The 15564-nt window shown below is 50.5% G+C and overlaps 38 non-coding genes across 38 annotated transcripts; all 38 read right to left on the bottom strand.

Annotated features, from left to right (window-relative positions):
- Positions 1-113: 113 nt before the first annotated feature.
- Positions 114-187, bottom strand: trnat-ugu (transfer RNA threonine (anticodon UGU)). The gene has a single exon. It is a non-coding gene; the product is annotated as a tRNA-Thr (tRNA).
- Positions 188-693: 506 nt separating this feature from the next.
- Positions 694-767, bottom strand: trnat-cgu (transfer RNA threonine (anticodon CGU)). Its single transcript has one exon. It is a non-coding gene; the product is annotated as a tRNA-Thr (tRNA).
- Positions 768-1253: 486 nt separating this feature from the next.
- On the bottom strand, positions 1254-1327 carry trnat-agu (transfer RNA threonine (anticodon AGU)). The gene has a single exon. It is a non-coding gene; the product is annotated as a tRNA-Thr (tRNA).
- A 114-nt stretch (positions 1328-1441) lies between these two features.
- On the bottom strand, positions 1442-1531 carry trnar-ucu (transfer RNA arginine (anticodon UCU)). Its single transcript is given in 2 exon segments — positions 1442-1477; positions 1495-1531. It is a non-coding gene; the product is annotated as a tRNA-Arg (tRNA).
- A 179-nt stretch (positions 1532-1710) lies between these two features.
- Positions 1711-1784, bottom strand: trnat-ugu (transfer RNA threonine (anticodon UGU)). The gene has a single exon. It is a non-coding gene; the product is annotated as a tRNA-Thr (tRNA).
- Positions 1785-2290: 506 nt separating this feature from the next.
- On the bottom strand, positions 2291-2364 carry trnat-cgu (transfer RNA threonine (anticodon CGU)). Its single transcript has one exon. It is a non-coding gene; the product is annotated as a tRNA-Thr (tRNA).
- A 486-nt stretch (positions 2365-2850) lies between these two features.
- On the bottom strand, positions 2851-2924 carry trnat-agu (transfer RNA threonine (anticodon AGU)). Its single transcript has one exon. It is a non-coding gene; the product is annotated as a tRNA-Thr (tRNA).
- Positions 2925-3038: 114 nt separating this feature from the next.
- trnar-ucu (transfer RNA arginine (anticodon UCU)) lies at positions 3039-3128 on the bottom strand. The gene is given in 2 exon segments: positions 3039-3074; positions 3092-3128. It is a non-coding gene; the product is annotated as a tRNA-Arg (tRNA).
- A 179-nt stretch (positions 3129-3307) lies between these two features.
- trnat-ugu (transfer RNA threonine (anticodon UGU)) lies at positions 3308-3381 on the bottom strand. The gene has a single exon. It is a non-coding gene; the product is annotated as a tRNA-Thr (tRNA).
- A 506-nt stretch (positions 3382-3887) lies between these two features.
- Positions 3888-3961, bottom strand: trnat-cgu (transfer RNA threonine (anticodon CGU)). Its single transcript has one exon. It is a non-coding gene; the product is annotated as a tRNA-Thr (tRNA).
- Positions 3962-4447: 486 nt separating this feature from the next.
- Positions 4448-4521, bottom strand: trnat-agu (transfer RNA threonine (anticodon AGU)). The gene has a single exon. It is a non-coding gene; the product is annotated as a tRNA-Thr (tRNA).
- Positions 4522-4635: 114 nt separating this feature from the next.
- trnar-ucu (transfer RNA arginine (anticodon UCU)) lies at positions 4636-4725 on the bottom strand. The gene is given in 2 exon segments: positions 4636-4671; positions 4689-4725. It is a non-coding gene; the product is annotated as a tRNA-Arg (tRNA).
- A 179-nt stretch (positions 4726-4904) lies between these two features.
- Positions 4905-4978, bottom strand: trnat-ugu (transfer RNA threonine (anticodon UGU)). Its single transcript has one exon. It is a non-coding gene; the product is annotated as a tRNA-Thr (tRNA).
- Positions 4979-5484: 506 nt separating this feature from the next.
- trnat-cgu (transfer RNA threonine (anticodon CGU)) lies at positions 5485-5558 on the bottom strand. Its single transcript has one exon. It is a non-coding gene; the product is annotated as a tRNA-Thr (tRNA).
- A 486-nt stretch (positions 5559-6044) lies between these two features.
- trnat-agu (transfer RNA threonine (anticodon AGU)) lies at positions 6045-6118 on the bottom strand. Its single transcript has one exon. It is a non-coding gene; the product is annotated as a tRNA-Thr (tRNA).
- A 114-nt stretch (positions 6119-6232) lies between these two features.
- Positions 6233-6322, bottom strand: trnar-ucu (transfer RNA arginine (anticodon UCU)). Its single transcript is given in 2 exon segments — positions 6233-6268; positions 6286-6322. It is a non-coding gene; the product is annotated as a tRNA-Arg (tRNA).
- A 179-nt stretch (positions 6323-6501) lies between these two features.
- Positions 6502-6575, bottom strand: trnat-ugu (transfer RNA threonine (anticodon UGU)). Its single transcript has one exon. It is a non-coding gene; the product is annotated as a tRNA-Thr (tRNA).
- A 506-nt stretch (positions 6576-7081) lies between these two features.
- trnat-cgu (transfer RNA threonine (anticodon CGU)) lies at positions 7082-7155 on the bottom strand. Its single transcript has one exon. It is a non-coding gene; the product is annotated as a tRNA-Thr (tRNA).
- Positions 7156-7641: 486 nt separating this feature from the next.
- Positions 7642-7715, bottom strand: trnat-agu (transfer RNA threonine (anticodon AGU)). The gene has a single exon. It is a non-coding gene; the product is annotated as a tRNA-Thr (tRNA).
- Positions 7716-7829: 114 nt separating this feature from the next.
- trnar-ucu (transfer RNA arginine (anticodon UCU)) lies at positions 7830-7919 on the bottom strand. Its single transcript is given in 2 exon segments — positions 7830-7865; positions 7883-7919. It is a non-coding gene; the product is annotated as a tRNA-Arg (tRNA).
- Positions 7920-8098: 179 nt separating this feature from the next.
- Positions 8099-8172, bottom strand: trnat-ugu (transfer RNA threonine (anticodon UGU)). The gene has a single exon. It is a non-coding gene; the product is annotated as a tRNA-Thr (tRNA).
- A 506-nt stretch (positions 8173-8678) lies between these two features.
- trnat-cgu (transfer RNA threonine (anticodon CGU)) lies at positions 8679-8752 on the bottom strand. The gene has a single exon. It is a non-coding gene; the product is annotated as a tRNA-Thr (tRNA).
- Positions 8753-9238: 486 nt separating this feature from the next.
- On the bottom strand, positions 9239-9312 carry trnat-agu (transfer RNA threonine (anticodon AGU)). Its single transcript has one exon. It is a non-coding gene; the product is annotated as a tRNA-Thr (tRNA).
- Positions 9313-9426: 114 nt separating this feature from the next.
- Positions 9427-9516, bottom strand: trnar-ucu (transfer RNA arginine (anticodon UCU)). Its single transcript is given in 2 exon segments — positions 9427-9462; positions 9480-9516. It is a non-coding gene; the product is annotated as a tRNA-Arg (tRNA).
- A 179-nt stretch (positions 9517-9695) lies between these two features.
- trnat-ugu (transfer RNA threonine (anticodon UGU)) lies at positions 9696-9769 on the bottom strand. Its single transcript has one exon. It is a non-coding gene; the product is annotated as a tRNA-Thr (tRNA).
- A 504-nt stretch (positions 9770-10273) lies between these two features.
- trnat-cgu (transfer RNA threonine (anticodon CGU)) lies at positions 10274-10347 on the bottom strand. The gene has a single exon. It is a non-coding gene; the product is annotated as a tRNA-Thr (tRNA).
- Positions 10348-10833: 486 nt separating this feature from the next.
- Positions 10834-10907, bottom strand: trnat-agu (transfer RNA threonine (anticodon AGU)). Its single transcript has one exon. It is a non-coding gene; the product is annotated as a tRNA-Thr (tRNA).
- A 114-nt stretch (positions 10908-11021) lies between these two features.
- Positions 11022-11111, bottom strand: trnar-ucu (transfer RNA arginine (anticodon UCU)). Its single transcript is given in 2 exon segments — positions 11022-11057; positions 11075-11111. It is a non-coding gene; the product is annotated as a tRNA-Arg (tRNA).
- Positions 11112-11291: 180 nt separating this feature from the next.
- On the bottom strand, positions 11292-11365 carry trnat-ugu (transfer RNA threonine (anticodon UGU)). Its single transcript has one exon. It is a non-coding gene; the product is annotated as a tRNA-Thr (tRNA).
- A 506-nt stretch (positions 11366-11871) lies between these two features.
- trnat-cgu (transfer RNA threonine (anticodon CGU)) lies at positions 11872-11945 on the bottom strand. The gene has a single exon. It is a non-coding gene; the product is annotated as a tRNA-Thr (tRNA).
- A 486-nt stretch (positions 11946-12431) lies between these two features.
- trnat-agu (transfer RNA threonine (anticodon AGU)) lies at positions 12432-12505 on the bottom strand. Its single transcript has one exon. It is a non-coding gene; the product is annotated as a tRNA-Thr (tRNA).
- A 114-nt stretch (positions 12506-12619) lies between these two features.
- On the bottom strand, positions 12620-12709 carry trnar-ucu (transfer RNA arginine (anticodon UCU)). Its single transcript is given in 2 exon segments — positions 12620-12655; positions 12673-12709. It is a non-coding gene; the product is annotated as a tRNA-Arg (tRNA).
- A 179-nt stretch (positions 12710-12888) lies between these two features.
- On the bottom strand, positions 12889-12962 carry trnat-ugu (transfer RNA threonine (anticodon UGU)). The gene has a single exon. It is a non-coding gene; the product is annotated as a tRNA-Thr (tRNA).
- Positions 12963-13468: 506 nt separating this feature from the next.
- trnat-cgu (transfer RNA threonine (anticodon CGU)) lies at positions 13469-13542 on the bottom strand. Its single transcript has one exon. It is a non-coding gene; the product is annotated as a tRNA-Thr (tRNA).
- Positions 13543-14028: 486 nt separating this feature from the next.
- Positions 14029-14102, bottom strand: trnat-agu (transfer RNA threonine (anticodon AGU)). Its single transcript has one exon. It is a non-coding gene; the product is annotated as a tRNA-Thr (tRNA).
- A 114-nt stretch (positions 14103-14216) lies between these two features.
- Positions 14217-14306, bottom strand: trnar-ucu (transfer RNA arginine (anticodon UCU)). Its single transcript is given in 2 exon segments — positions 14217-14252; positions 14270-14306. It is a non-coding gene; the product is annotated as a tRNA-Arg (tRNA).
- A 179-nt stretch (positions 14307-14485) lies between these two features.
- Positions 14486-14559, bottom strand: trnat-ugu (transfer RNA threonine (anticodon UGU)). The gene has a single exon. It is a non-coding gene; the product is annotated as a tRNA-Thr (tRNA).
- Positions 14560-15065: 506 nt separating this feature from the next.
- Positions 15066-15139, bottom strand: trnat-cgu (transfer RNA threonine (anticodon CGU)). The gene has a single exon. It is a non-coding gene; the product is annotated as a tRNA-Thr (tRNA).
- Between the last annotated feature and the right edge of the window lie 425 nt (positions 15140-15564).

Here is a 15564-nt window from a genome sequence, read left to right on the forward strand (position 1 = left end):
GGAAGGACAAGATATGTGGGCCTCTCTGCAATTGGTATGTGGTTGGAAAAGCGGAGTATCTGTAAGGGCTTCCTTTCCCAGAAAGAACCCACAGAGCAGAGCCACCTGTTAAAAGGCACCGCTGGGAATCGAACCCAGGATCTCCTGTTTACAAGACAAGCGCTTTGACCAGCTAAGCCACGGCGCCCTGCTGCGTTGTTGACTTGGGTCAGAATTGTTCGGCAGCAGCTGAGGGGTGGTTGGCAAATGAAATCGCATGTTGCTGTGACGCTCCTCTGTACCGCATGATTGCGCAAAGCAAAACCATACAACCCAAGGTGGTGTTTGATAACCAGCAAAGACAGTGCTGAGATTTGAATTCAGTATGTCCTATTTACTACACAAGCTTTAACCAACTAAGCCACGGCGCCAACCTGCACACACTCTCTCAGGGAGGGGCACTTAGAGGATTAAAGCATCCAGATAAGAGGCCAACGGCCAGGCTCTGCACAGCAATGGCCTCATCTGGCCGTCTAGAAGTCCAGTTTGCTATCTTTTGTACCACAGAGCCTGTCAGCAAGTGTTGACCTGTTCAAAAGAGCGTCAGCATTATCAGGATCTGGTTTGGAAATGCAATCGCCTGCTGCCTTTGCTATCCCTGTTTGCAGTCCGATCTCAGAAAAGCACATGCTTGAGGCACACAGGGGACGCTAAAGGCACCGCTGGGATTTGAACCCAGGATCTCCTGTTTACGAGACAGACGCCTTAACCAACTAAGCCACGGCGCCAAGCAGAGCCCTACAGCTCTGGGAGGGTGAGTAAGTTGATCAAAACATGCAGAGGTGAGGACAAAGGTCCACGTGCTGGTCAGCTTATGAGATTTTTCACAACTTTCTGTTGCCAGAGGGCATAAGCGTGCAATTTAATGATAAACGAAAGGCAAGAAGTCACCAATCTGTTTTGACTCAAACCCACAAACTTTAAATGGCCTCACACGGGAGACTAATAGCCCAATGCGCTACACTCTGCGCCACGTGCAGCAGCTCCTTCCAGGCTTGCAGCAGTCCTAAACCAAGGATCACCTGTTTGCAAGGCAAGTTCTTTGACCAGCTGAGCCATGCTGCATCGCTGAGATGACTCTGGCCAGTATTGTTCGGCAGCATCTGAGGGGTGGTTCGCAAATTAAATTGCATGCTGCTCTGGCACTCCTCTGCACCCCCTTTTTTACGGAGAGCAAAACCTCACAGCCCAAGGCGTCACTTGATCACCAGCAAAGGCACCGCTGGGATTCGAACCCAGGATCTCCTGTTTACTAGACAGGCGCTTTAACCAACTAAGCCACGGCGCCAACTTGCATGTACCTGCCAAGAAAGTGAGATTTAGAGTTTTATAAGTCCGGAGGGGTGGCCAGAGAGCATATGTGTTTGTTGGCCAAGCGCCATTAACAGAAAGCCAAAAGCAACGACTCTGGTGGGACTCGAACCCACAACCTTTGAATGGCCTCATCTGGCAGTCTAGAAGTCCAATGCGCTATCCATTGCGCCACAGAGCCACGTGTGGAGTTTTTTTTTCCTGGCTGTTCCAGTGCGTTGAATTGAGTTCAGGTATTTGGGGAGCGGGAAGGACAAGATATGTGGGCCTCTCTGCAATTGGTATGTGGTTGGAAAAGCGGAGTATCTGTAAGGGCTTCCTTTCCCAGAAAGAACCCACAGAGCAGAGCCACCTGTTAAAAGGCACCGCTGGGAATCGAACCCAGGATCTCCTGTTTACAAGACAAGCGCTTTGACCAGCTAAGCCACGGCGCCCTGCTGCGTTGTTGACTTGGGTCAGAATTGTTCGGCAGCAGCTGAGGGGTGGTTGGCAAATGAAATCGCATGTTGCTGTGACGCTCCTCTGTACCGCATGATTGCGCAAAGCAAAACCATACAACCCAAGGTGGTGTTTGATAACCATCAAAGACAGTGCTGAGATTTGAATTCAGTATGTCCTATTTACTACACAAGCTTTAACCAACTAAGCCACGGCGCCAACCTGCACACACTCTCTCAGGGAGGGGCACTTAGAGGATTAAAGCATCCAGATAAGAGGCCAACGGCCAGGCTCTGCACAGCAATGGCCTCATCTGGCCGTCTAGAAGTCCAGTTTGCTATCTATTGTACCACAGAGCATGTCAGCAAGTGTTGACCTGTTCAAAAGAGCGTCAGCATTATCAGGATCTGGTTTGGAAATGCAATCGCCTGCTGCCTTTGCTATCCCTGTTTGCAGTCCGATCTCAGAAAAGCACATGCTTGAGGCACACAGGGGACGCTAAAGGCACCGCTGGGATTTGAACCCAGGATCTCCTGTTTACGAGACAGACGCTTTAACCAACTAAGCCACGGCGCCAAGCAGAGCCCTACAGCTCTGGGAGGGTGAGTAAGTTGATCAAAACATCCAGCGGTGAGGACAAAGGTCCACGTGCTGGTCAGCTTATGAGATTTTTCACAACTTTCTGTTGCCAGAGGGCATAAGCGTGCAATTTAATGATAAACGAAAGGCAAGAAGTCACCAATCTGTTTTGACTCAAACCCACAAACTTTAAATGGCCTCACACCGGAGACTAATAGCCCAATGCGCTACACTCTGCGCCACGTGCAGCAGCTCCTTCCAGGCTTGCAGCAGTCCTAAACCAAGGATCACCTGTTTGCAAGGCAAGCTCTTTGACCAGCTGAGCCATGCTGCATCGCTGAGATGACTCTGGCCAGTATTGTTCGGCAGCATCTGAGGGGTGGTTCGCAAATTAAATTGCATGCTGCTCTGGCACTCCTCTGCACCCCCTTTTTTACGGAGAGCAAAACCTCACAGCCCAAGGCGTCACTTGATCACCAGCAAAGGCACCGCTGGGATTCGAACCCAGGATCTCCTGTTTACTAGACAGGCGCTTTAACCAACTAAGCCACGGCGCCAACTTGCATGTACCTGCCAAGAAAGTGAGATTTAGAGTTTTATAAGTCCGGAGGGGTGGCCAGAGAGCATATGTGTTTGTTGGCCAAGCGCCATTAACAGAAAGCCAAAAGCAACGACTCTGGTGGGACTCGAACCCACAACCTTTGAATGGCCTCATCTGGCAGTCTAGAAGTCCAATGCGCTATCCATTGCGCCACAGAGCCACGTGTGGAGTTTTTTTTTCCTGGCTGTTCCAGTGCGTTGAATTGAGTTCAGGTATTTGGGGAGCGGGAAGGACAAGATATGTGGGCCTCTCTGCAATTGGTATGTGGTTGGAAAAGCGGAGTATCTGTAAGGGCTTCTTTTCCCAGAAAGAACCCACAGAGCAGAGCCACCTGTTAAAAGGCACCGCTGGGAATCGAACCCAGGATCTCCTGTTTACAAGACAAGCGCTTTGACCAGCTAAGCCACGGCGCCCTGCTGCGTTGTTGACTTGGGTCAGAATTGTTCGGCAGCAGCTGAGGGGTGGTTGGCAAATGAAATCGCATGTTGCTCTGACGCTCCTCTGTACCGCATGATTGCGCAAAGCAAAACCATACAACCCAAGGTGGTGTTTGATAACCATCAAAGACAGTGCTGAGATTTGAATTCAGTATGTCCTATTTACTACACAAGCTTTAACCAACTAAGCCACGGCGCCAACCTGCACACACTCTCTCAGGGAGGGGCACTTAGAGGATTAAAGCATCCAGATAAGAGGCCAACGGCCAGGCTCTGCACAGCAATGGCCTCATCTGGCCGTCTAGAAGTCCAGTTTGCTATCTTTTGTACCACAGAGCCTGTCAGCAAGTGTTGACCTGTTCAAAAGAGCGTCAGCATTATCAGGATCTGGTTTGGAAATGCAATCGCCTGCTGCCTTTGCTATCCCTGTTTGCAGTCCGATCTCAGAAAAGCACATGCTTGAGGCACACAGGGGACGCTAAAGGCACCGCTGGGATTTGAACCCAGGATCTCCTGTTTACGAGACAGACGCTTTAACCAACTAAGCCACGGCGCCAAGCAGAGCCCTACAGCTCTGGGAGGGTGAGTAAGTTGATCAAAACATCCAGCGGTGAGGACAAAGGTCCACGTGCTGGTCAGCTTATGAGATTTTTCACAACTTTCTGTTGCCAGAGGGCATAAGCGTGCAATTTAATGATAAACGAAAGGCAAGAAGTCACCAATCTGTTTTGACTCAAACCCACAAACTTTAAATGGCCTCACACCGGAGACTAATAGCCCAATGCGCTACACTCTGCGCCACGTGCAGCAGCTCCTTCCAGGCTTGCAGCAGTCCTAAACCAAGGATCACCTGTTTGCAAGGCAAGCTCTTTGACCAGCTGAGCCATGCTGCATCGCTGAGATGACTCTGGCCAGTATTGTTCGGCAGCATCTGAGGGGTGGTTCGCAAATTAAATTGCATGCTGCTCTGGCACTCCTCTGCACCCCCTTTTTTACGGAGAGCAAAACCTCACAGCCCAAGGCGTCACTTGATCACCAGCAAAGGCACCGCTGGGATTCGAACCCAGGATCTCCTGTTTACTAGACAGGCGCTTTAACCAACTAAGCCACGGCGCCAACTTGCATGTACCTGCCAAGAAAGTGAGATTTAGAGTTTTATAAGTCCGGAGGGGTGGCCAGAGAGCATATGTGTTTGTTGGCCAAGCGCCATTAACAGAAAGCCAAAAGCAACGACTCTGGTGGGACTCGAACCCACAACCTTTGAATGGCCTCATCTGGCAGTCTAGAAGTCCAATGCGCTATCCATTGCGCCACAGAGCCACGTGTGGAGTTTTTTTTTCCTGGCTGTTCCAGTGCGTTGAATTGAGTTCAGGTATTTGGGGAGCGGGAAGGACAAGATATGTGGGCCTCTCTGCAATTGGTATGTGGTTGGAAAAGCGGAGTATCTGTAAGGGCTTCCTTTCCCAGAAAGAACCCACAGAGCAGAGCCACCTGTTAAAAGGCACCGCTGGGAATCGAACCCAGGATCTCCTGTTTACAAGACAAGCGCTTTGACCAGCTAAGCCACGGCGCCCTGCTGCGTTGTTGACTTGGGTCAGAATTGTTCGGCAGCAGCTGAGGGGTGGTTGGCAAATGAAATCGCATGTTGCTCTGACGCTCCTCTGTACCGCATGATTGCGCAAAGCAAAACCATACAACCCAAGGTGGTGTTTGATAACCAGCAAAGACAGTGCTGAGATTTGAATTCAGTATGTCCTATTTACTACACAAGCTTTAACCAACTAAGCCACGGCGCCAACCTGCACACACTCTCTCAGGGAGGGGCACTTAGAGGATTAAAGCATCCAGATAAGAGGCCAACGGCCAGGCTCTGCACAGCAATGGCCTCATCTGGCCGTCTAGAAGTCCAGTTTGCTATCTTTTGTACCACAGAGCCTGTCAGCAAGTGTTGACCTGTTCAAAAGAGCGTCAGCATTATCAGGATCTGGTTTGGAAATGCAATCGCCTGCTGCCTTTGCTATCCCTGTTTGCAGTCCGATCTCAGAAAAGCACATGCTTGAGGCACACAGGGGACGCTAAAGGCACCGCTGGGATTTGAACCCAGGATCTCCTGTTTACGAGACAGACGCTTTAACCAACTAAGCCACGGCGCCAAGCAGAGCCCTACAGCTCTGGGAGGGTGAGTAAGTTGATCAAAACATCCAGCGGTGAGGACAAAGGTCCACGTGCTGGTCAGCTTATGAGATTTTTCACAACTTTCTGTTGCCAGAGGGCATAAGCGTGCAATTTAATGATAAACGAAAGGCAAGAAGTCACCAATCTGTTTTGACTCAAACCCACAAACTTTAAATGGCCTCACACCGGAGACTAATAGCCCAATGCGCTACACTCTGCGCCACGTGCAGCAGCTCCTTCCAGGCTTGCAGCAGTCCTAAACCAAGGATCACCTGTTTGCAAGGCAAGCTCTTTGACCAGCTGAGCCATGCTGCATCGCTGAGATGACTCTGGCCAGTATTGTTCGGCAGCATCTGAGGGGTGGTTCGCAAATTAAATTGCATGCTGCTCTGGCACTCCTCTGCACCCCCTTTTTTACGGAGAGCAAAACCTCACAGCCCAAGGCGTCACTTGATCACCAGCAAAGGCACCGCTGGGATTCGAACCCAGGATCTCCTGTTTACTAGACAGGCGCTTTAACCAACTAAGCCACGGCGCCAACTTGCATGTACCTGCCAAGAAAGTGAGATTTAGAGTTTTATAAGTCCGGAGGGGTGGCCAGAGAGCATATGTGTTTGTTGGCCAAGCGCCATTAACAGAAAGCCAAAAGCAACGACTCTGGTGGGACTCGAACCCACAACCTTTGAATGGCCTCATCTGGCAGTCTAGAAGTCCAATGCGCTATCCATTGCGCCACAGAGCCACGTGTGGAGTTTTTTTTTCCTGGCTGTTCCAGTGCGTTGAATTGAGTTCAGGTATTTGGGGAGCGGGAAGGACAAGATATGTGGGCCTCTCTGCAATTGGTATGTGGTTGGAAAAGCGGAGTATCTGTAAGGGCTTCCTTTCCCAGAAAGAACCCACAGAGCAGAGCCACCTGTTAAAAGGCACCGCTGGGAATCGAACCCAGGATCTCCTGTTTACAAGACAAGCGCTTTGACCAGCTAAGCCACGGCGCCCTGCTGCGTTGTTGACTTGGGTCAGAATTGTTCGGCAGCAGCTGAGGGGTGGTTGGCAAATGAAATCGCATGTTGCTCTGACGCTCCTCTGTACCGCATGATTGCGCAAAGCAAAACCATACAACCCAAGGTGGTGTTTGATAACCATCAAAGACAGTGCTGAGATTTGAATTCAGTATGTCCTATTTACTACACAAGCTTTAACCAACTAAGCCACGGCGCCAACCTGCACACACTCTCTCAGGGAGGGGCACTTAGAGGATTAAAGCATCCAGATAAGAGGCCAACGGCCAGGCTCTGCACAGCAATGGCCTCATCTGGCCGTCTAGAAGTCCAGTTTGCTATCTTTTGTACCACAGAGCCTGTCAGCAAGTGTTGACCTGTTCAAAAGAGCGTCAGCATTATCAGGATCTGGTTTGGAAATGCAATCGCCTGCTGCCTTTGCTATCCCTGTTTGCAGTCCGATCTCAGAAAAGCACATGCTTGAGGCACACAGGGGACGCTAAAGGCACCGCTGGGATTTGAACCCAGGATCTCCTGTTTACGAGACAGACGCTTTAACCAACTAAGCCACGGCGCCAAGCAGAGCCCTACAGCTCTGGGAGGGTGAGTAAGTTGATCAAAACATCCAGCGGTGAGGACAAAGGTCCACGTGCTGGTCAGCTTATGAGATTTTTCACAACTTTCTGTTGCCAGAGGGCATAAGCGTGCAATTTAATGATAAACGAAAGGCAAGAAGTCACCAATCTGTTTTGACTCAAACCCACAAACTTTAAATGGCCTCACACCGGAGACTAATAGCCCAATGCGCTACACTCTGCGCCACGTGCAGCAGCTCCTTCCAGGCTTGCAGCAGTCCTAAACCAAGGATCACCTGTTTGCAAGGCAAGCTCTTTGACCAGCTGAGCCATGCTGCATCGCTGAGATGACTCTGGCCAGTATTGTTCGGCAGCATCTGAGGGGTGGTTCGCAAATTAAATTGCATGCTGCTCTGGCACTCCTCTGCACCCCCTTTTTTACGGAGAGCAAAACCTCACAGCCCAAGGCGTCACTTGATCACCAGCAAAGGCACCGCTGGGATTCGAACCCAGGATCTCCTGTTTACTAGACAGGCGCTTTAACCAACTAAGCCACGGCGCCAACTTGCATGTACCTGCCAAGAAAGTGAGATTTAGAGTTTTATAAGTCCGGAGGGGTGGCCAGAGAGCATATGTGTTTGTTGGCCAAGCGCCATTAACAGAAAGCCAAAAGCAACGACTCTGGTGGGACTCGAACCCACAACCTTTGAATGGCCTCATCTGGCAGTCTAGAAGTCCAATGCGCTATCCATTGCGCCACAGAGCCACGTGTGGAGTTTTTTTTTCCTGGCTGTTCCAGTGCGTTGAATTGAGTTCAGGTATTTGGGGAGCGGGAAGGACAAGATATGTGGGCCTCTCTGCAATTGGTATGTGGTTGGAAAAGCGGAGTATCTGTAAGGGCTTCCTTTCCCAGAAAGAACCCACAGAGCAGAGCCACCTGTTAAAAGGCACCGCTGGGAATCGAACCCAGGATCTCCTGTTTACAAGACAAGCGCTTTGACCAGCTAAGCCACGGCGCCCTGCTGCGTTGTTGACTTGGGTCAGAATTGTTCGGCAGCAGCTGAGGGGTGGTTGGCAAATGAAATCGCATGTTGCTCTGACGCTCCTCTGTACCGCATGATTGCGCAAAGCAAAACCATACAACCCAAGGTGGTGTTTGATAACCAGCAAAGACAGTGCTGAGATTTGAATTCAGTATGTCCTATTTACTACACAAGCTTTAACCAACTAAGCCACGGCGCCAACCTGCACACACTCTCTCAGGGAGGGGCACTTAGAGGATTAAAGCATCCAGATAAGAGGCCAACGGCCAGGCTCTGCACAGCAATGGCCTCATCTGGCCGTCTAGAAGTCCAGTTTGCTATCTTTTGTACCACAGAGCCTGTCAGCAAGTGTTGACCTGTTCAAAAGAGCGTCAGCATTATCAGGATCTGGTTTGGAAATGCAATCGCCTGCTGCCTTTGCTATCCCTGTTTGCAGTCCGATCTCAGAAAAGCACATGCTTGAGGCACACAGGGGACGCTAAAGGCACCGCTGGGATTTGAACCCAGGATCTCCTGTTTACGAGACAGACGCTTTAACCAACTAAGCCACGGCGCCAAGCAGAGCCCTACAGCTCTGGGAGGGTGAGTAAGTTGATCAAAACATCCAGCGGTGAGGACAAAGGTCCACGTGCTGGTCAGCTTATGAGATTTTTCACAACTTTCTGTTGCCAGAGGGCATAAGCGTGCAATTTAATGATAAACGAAAGGCAAGAAGTCACCAATCTGTTTTGACTCAAACCCACAAACTTTAAATGGCCTCACACCGGAGACTAATAGCCCAATGCGCTACACTCTGCGCCACGTGCAGCAGCTCCTTCCAGGCTTGCAGCAGTCCTAAACCAAGGATCACCTGTTTGCAAGGCAAGCTCTTTGACCAGCTGAGCCATGCTGCATCGCTGAGATGACTCTGGCCAGTATTGTTCGGCAGCATCTGAGGGGTGGTTCGCAAATTAAATTGCATGCTGCTCTGGCACTCCTCTGCACCCCCTTTTTTACGGAGAGCAAAACCTCACAGCCCAAGGCGTCACTTGATCACCAGCAAAGGCACCGCTGGGATTCGAACCCAGGATCTCCTGTTTACTAGACAGGCGCTTTAACCAACTAAGCCACGGCGCCAACTTGCATGTACCTGCCAAGAAAGTGAGATTTAGAGTTTTATAAGTCCGGAGGGGTGGCCAGAGAGCATATGTGTTTGTTGGCCAAGCGCCATTAACAGAAAGCCAAAAGCAACGACTCTGGTGGGACTCGAACCCACAACCTTTGAATGGCCTCATCTGGCAGTCTAGAAGTCCAATGCGCTATCCATTGCGCCACAGAGCCACGTGTGGAGTTTTTTTTTCCTGGCTGTTCCAGTGCGTTGAATTGAGTTCAGGTATTTGGGGAGCGGGAAGGACAAGATATGTGGGCCTCTCTGCAATTGGTATGTGGTTGGAAAAGCGGAGTATCTGTAAGGGCTTCCTTTCCCAGAAAGAACCCACAGAGCAGAGCCACCTGTTAAAAGGCACCGCTGGGAATCGAACCCAGGATCTCCTGTTTACAAGACAAGCGCTTTGACCAGCTAAGCCACGGCGCCCTGCTGCGTTGTTGACTTGGGTCAGAATTGTTCGGCAGCAGCTGAGGGGTGGTTGGCAAATGAAATCGCATGTTGCTCTGACGCTCCTCTGTACCGCATGATTGCGCAAAGCAAAACCATACAACCCAAGGTGGTGTTTGATAACCAGCAAAGACAGTGCTGAGATTTGAATTCAGTATGTCCTATTTACTACACAAGCTTTAACCAACTAAGCCACGGCGCCAACCTCCACACTCTCTCAGGGAGGGGCACTTAGAGGATTAAAGCATCCAGATAAGAGGCCAACGGCCAGGCTCTGCACAGCAATGGCCTCATCTGGCCGTCTAGAAGTCCAGTTTGCTATCTTTTGTACCACAGAGCCTGTCAGCAAGTGTTGACCTGTTCAAAAGAGCGTCAGCATTATCAGGATCTGGTTTGGAAATGCAATCGCCTGCTGCCTTTGCTATCCCTGTTTGCAGTCCGATCTCAGAAAAGCACATGCTTGAGGCACACAGGGGACGCTAAAGGCACCGCTGGGATTTGAACCCAGGATCTCCTGTTTACGAGACAGACGCTTTAACCAACTAAGCCACGGCGCCAAGCAGAGCCCTACAGCTCTGGGAGGGTGAGTAAGTTGATCAAAACATCCAGCGGTGAGGACAAAGGTCCACGTGCTGGTCAGCTTATGAGATTTTTCACAACTTTCTGTTGCCAGAGGGCATAAGCGTGCAATTTAATGATAAACGAAAGGCAAGAAGTCACCAATCTGTTTTGACTCAAACCCACAAACTTTAAATGGCCTCACACCGGAGACTAATAGCCCAATGCGCTACACTCTGCGCCACGTGCAGCAGCTCCTTCCAGGCTTGCAGCAGTCCTAAACCAAGGATCACCTGTTTGCAAGGCAAGCTCTTTGACCAGCTGAGCCATGCTGCATCGCTGAGATGACTCTGGCCAGTATTGTTCGGCAGCATCTGAGGGGTGGTTCGCAAATTAAATTGCATGCTGCTCTGGCACTCCTCTGCACCCCCTTTTTTACGGAGAGCAAAACCTCACAGCCCAAGGCGTCACTTGATCACCAGCAAAGGCACCGCTGGGATTCGAACCCAGGATCTCCTGTTTACTAGACAGGCGCTTTAACCAACTAAGCCACGGCGCCAACTTGCATGTACCTGCCAAGAAAGTGAGATTTAGAGTTTTATAAGTCCGGAGGGGTGGCCAGAGAGCATATGTGTTTGTTGGCCAAGCGCCATTAACAGAAAGCCAAAAGCAACGACTCTGGTGGGACTCGAACCCACAACCTTTGAATGGCCTCATCTGGCAGTCTAGAAGTCCAATGCGCTATCCATTGCGCCACAGAGCCACGTGTGGAGTTTTTTTTTTCCTGGCTGTTCCAGTGCGTTGAATTGAGTTCAGGTATTTGGGGAGCGGGAAGGACAAGATATGTGGGCCTCTCTGCAATTGGTATGTGGTTGGAAAAGCGGAGTATCTGTAAGGGCTTCCTTTCCCAGAAAGAACCCACAGAGCAGAGCCACCTGTTAAAAGGCACCGCTGGGAATCGAACCCAGGATCTCCTGTTTACAAGACAAGCGCTTTGACCAGCTAAGCCACGGCGCCCTGCTGCGTTGTTGACTTGGGTCAGAATTGTTCGGCAGCAGCTGAGGGGTGGTTGGCAAATGAAATCGCATGTTGCTGTGACGCTCCTCTGTACCGCATGATTGCGCAAAGCAAAACCATACAACCCAAGGTGGTGTTTGATAACCAGCAAAGACAGTGCTGAGATTTGAATTCAGTATGTCCTATTTACTACACAAGCTTTAACCAACTAAGCCACGGCGCCAACCTGCACACACTCTCTCAGGGAGGGGCACTTGGAGGATTAAAGCATCCAGATAAGAGGCCAACGGCCAGGCTCTGCACAGCAATGGCCTCATCTGGCCGTCTAGAAGTCCAGTTTGCTATCTTTTGTACCACAGAGCCTGTCAGCAAGTGTTGACCTGTTCAAAAGAGCGTCAGCATTATCAGGATCTGGTTTGGAAATGCAATCGCCTGCTGCCTTTGCTATCCCTGTTTGCAGTCCGATCTCAGAAAAGCACATGCTTGAGGCACACAGGGGACGCTAAAGGCACCGCTGGGATTTGAACCCAGGATCTCCTGTTTACGAGACAGACGCTTTAACCAACTAAGCCACGGCGCCAAGCAGAGCCCTACAGCTCTGGGAGGGTGAGTAAGTTGATCAAAACATCCAGCGGTGAGGACAAAGGTCCACGTGCTGGTCAGCTTATGAGATTTTTCACAACTTTCTGTTGCCAGAGGGCATAAGCGTGCAATTTAATGATAAACGAAAGGCAAGAAGTCACCAATCTGTTTTGACTCAAACCCACAAACTTTAAATGGCCTCACACCGGAGACTAATAGCCCAATGCGCTACACTCTGCGCCACGTGCAGCAGCTCCTTCCAGGCTTGCAGCAGTCCTAAACCAAGGATCACCTGTTTGCAAGGCAAGCTCTTTGACCAGCTGAGCCATGCTGCATCGCTGAGATGACTCTGGCCAGTATTGTTCGGCAGCATCTGAGGGGTGGTTCGCAAATTAAATTGCATGCTGCTCTGGCACTCCTCTGCACCCCCTTTTTTACGGAGAGCAAAACCTCACAGCCCAAGGCGTCACTTGATCACCAGCAAAGGCACCGCTGGGATTCGAACCCAGGATCTCCTGTTTACTAGACAGGCGCTTTAACCAACTAAGCCACGGCGCCAACTTGCATGTACCTGCCAAGAAAGTGAGATTTAGAGTTTTATAAGTCCGGAGGGGTGGCCAGAGAGCATATGTGTTTGTTGGCCAAGCGCCATTAACAGAAAGCCAAAAGCAACGACTCTGGTGGGACTCGAACCCACAACCTTTGAATGGCCTCATCTGGCAGTCTAGAAGTCCAATGCGCTATCCATTGCGCCACAGAGCCACGTGTGGAGTTTTTTTTTCCTGGCTGTTCCAGTGCGTTGAATTGAGTTCAGGTATTTGGGGAGCGGGAAGGACAAGATATGTGGGCCTCTCTGCAATTGGTATGTGGTTGGAAAAGCGGAGTATCTGTAAGGGCTTCCTTTCCCAGAAAGAACCCACAGAGCAGAGCCACCTGTTAAAAGGCACCGCTGGGAATCGAACCCAGGATCTCCTGTTTACAAGACAAGCGCTTTGACCAGCTAAGCCACGGCGCCCTGCTGCGTTGTTGACTTGGGTCAGAATTGTTCGGCAGCAGCTGAGGGGTGGTTGGCAAATGAAATCGCATGTTGCTGTGACGCTCCTCTGTACCGCATGATTGCGCAAAGCAAAACCATACAACCCAAGGTGGTGTTTGATAACCAGCAAAGACAGTGCTGAGATTTGAATTCAGTATGTCCTATTTACTACACAAGCTTTAACCAACTAAGCCACGGCGCCAACCTGCACACACTCTCTCAGGGAGGGGCACTTAGAGGATTAAAGCATCCAGATAAGAGGCCAACGGCCAGGCTCTGCACAGCAATGGCCTCATCTGGCCGTCTAGAAGTCCAGTTTGCTATCTATTGTACCACAGAGCCTGTCAGCAAGTGTTGACCTGTTCAAAAGAGCGTCAGCATTATCAGGATCTGGTTTGGAAATGCAATCGCCTGCTGCCTTTGCTATCCCTGTTTGCAGTCCGATCTCAGAAAAGCACATGCTTGAGGCACACAGGGGACGCTAAAGGCACCGCTGGGATTTGAACCCAGGATCTCCTGTTTACGAGACAGACGCTTTAACCAACTAAGCCACGGCGCCAAGCAGAGCCCTACAGCTCTGGGAGGGTGAGTAAGTTGATCAAAACATCCAGCGGTGAGGACAAAGGTCCACGTGCTGGTCAGCTTATGAGATTTTTCACAACTTTCTGTTGCCAGAGGGCATAAGCGTGCAATTAAATGATAAACGAAAGGCAAGAAGTCACCAATCTGTTTTGACTCAAACCCACAAACTTTAAATGGCCTCACACCGGAGACTAATAGCCCAATGCGCTACACTCTGCGCCACGTGCAGCAGCTCCTTCCAGGCTTGCAGCAGTCCTAAACCAAGGATCACCTGTTTGCAAGGCAAGCTCTTTGACCAGCTGAGCCATGCTGCATCACTGAGATGACTCTGGCCAGTATTGTTCGGCAGCATCTGAGGGGTGGTTCGCAAATTAAATTGCATGCTGCTCTGGCACTCCTCTGCACCCCCTTTTTTACGGAGAGCAAAACCTCACAGCCCAAGGCGTCACTTGATCACCAGAAAAGGCACCGCTGGGATTCGAACCCAGGATCTCCTGTTTACTAGACAGGCGCTTTAACCAACTAAGCCACGGCGCCAACTTGCATGTACCTGCCAAGAAAGTGAGATTTAGAGTTTTATAAGTCCGGAGGGGTGGCCAGAGAGCATATGTGTTTGTTGGCCAAGCGCCATTAACAGAAAGCCAAAAGCAACGACTCTGGTGGGACTCGAACCCACAACCTTTGAATGGCCTCATCTGGCAGTCTAGAAGTCCAATGCGCTATCCATTGCGCCACAGAGCCACGTGTGGAGTTTTTTTTTCCTGGCTGTTCCAGTGCGTTGAATTGAGTTCAGGTATTTGGGGAGCGGGAAGGACAAGATATGTGGGCCTCTCTGCAATTGGTATGTGGTTGGAAAAGCGGAGTATCTGTAAGGGCTTCCTTTCCCAGAAAGAACCCACAGAGCAGAGCCACCTGTTAAAAGGCACCGCTGGGAATCGAACCCAGGATCTCCTGTTTACAAGACAAGCGCTTTGACCAGCTAAGCCACGGCGCCCTGCTGCGTTGTTGACTTGGGTCAGAATTGTTCGGCAGCAGCTGAGGGGTGGTTGGCAAATGAAATCGCATGTTGCTCTGACGCTCCTCTGTACCGCATGATTGCGCAAAGCAAAACCATACAACCCAAGGTGGTGTTTGATAACCATCAAAGACAGTGCTGAGATTTGAATTCAGTATGTCCTATTTACTACACAAGCTTTAACCAACTAAGCCACGGCGCCAACCTGCACACACTCTCTCAGGGAGGGGCACTTAGAGGATTAAAGCATCCAGATAAGAGGCCAACGGCCAGGCTCTGCACAGCAATGGCCTCATCTGGCCGTCTAGAAGTCCAGTTTGCTATCTTTTGTACCACAGAGCCTGTCAGCAAGTGTTGACCTGTTCAAAAGAGCGTCAGCATTATCAGGATCTGGTTTGGAAATGCAATCGCCTGCTGCCTTTGCTATCCCTGTTTGCAGTCCGATCTCAGAAAAGCACATGCTTGAGGCACACAGGGGACGCTAAAGGCACCGCTGGGATTTGAACCCAGGATCTCCTGTTTACGAGACAGACGCTTTAACCAACTAAGCCACGGCGCCAAGCAGAGCCCTACAGCTCTGGGAGGGTGAGTAAGTTGATCAAAACATCCAGCGGTGAGGACAAAGGTCCACGTGCTGGTCAGCTTATGAGATTTTTCACAACTTTCTGTTGCCAGAGGGCATAAGCGTGCAATTTAATGATAAACAAAAGGCAAGAAGTCACCAATCTGTTTTGACTCAAACCCACAAACTTTAAATGGCCTCACACCGGAGACTAATAGCCCAATGCGCTACACTCTGCGCCACGTGCAGCAGCTCCTTCCAGGCTTGCAGCAGTCCTAAACCAAGGATCACCTGTTTGCAAGGCAAGCTCTTTGACCAGCTGAGCCATGCTGCATCGCTGAGATGACTCTGGCCAGTATTGTTCGGCAGCATCTGAGGGGTGGTTCGCAAATTAAATTGCATGCTGCTCTGGCACTCCTCTG

Source organism: Carassius gibelio, chromosome B15 (genome assembly GCF_023724105.1).
Source record: "Carassius gibelio isolate Cgi1373 ecotype wild population from Czech Republic chromosome B15, carGib1.2-hapl.c, whole genome shotgun sequence".
Lineage (NCBI taxonomy): Eukaryota > Metazoa > Chordata > Actinopteri > Cypriniformes > Cyprinidae > Carassius > Carassius gibelio.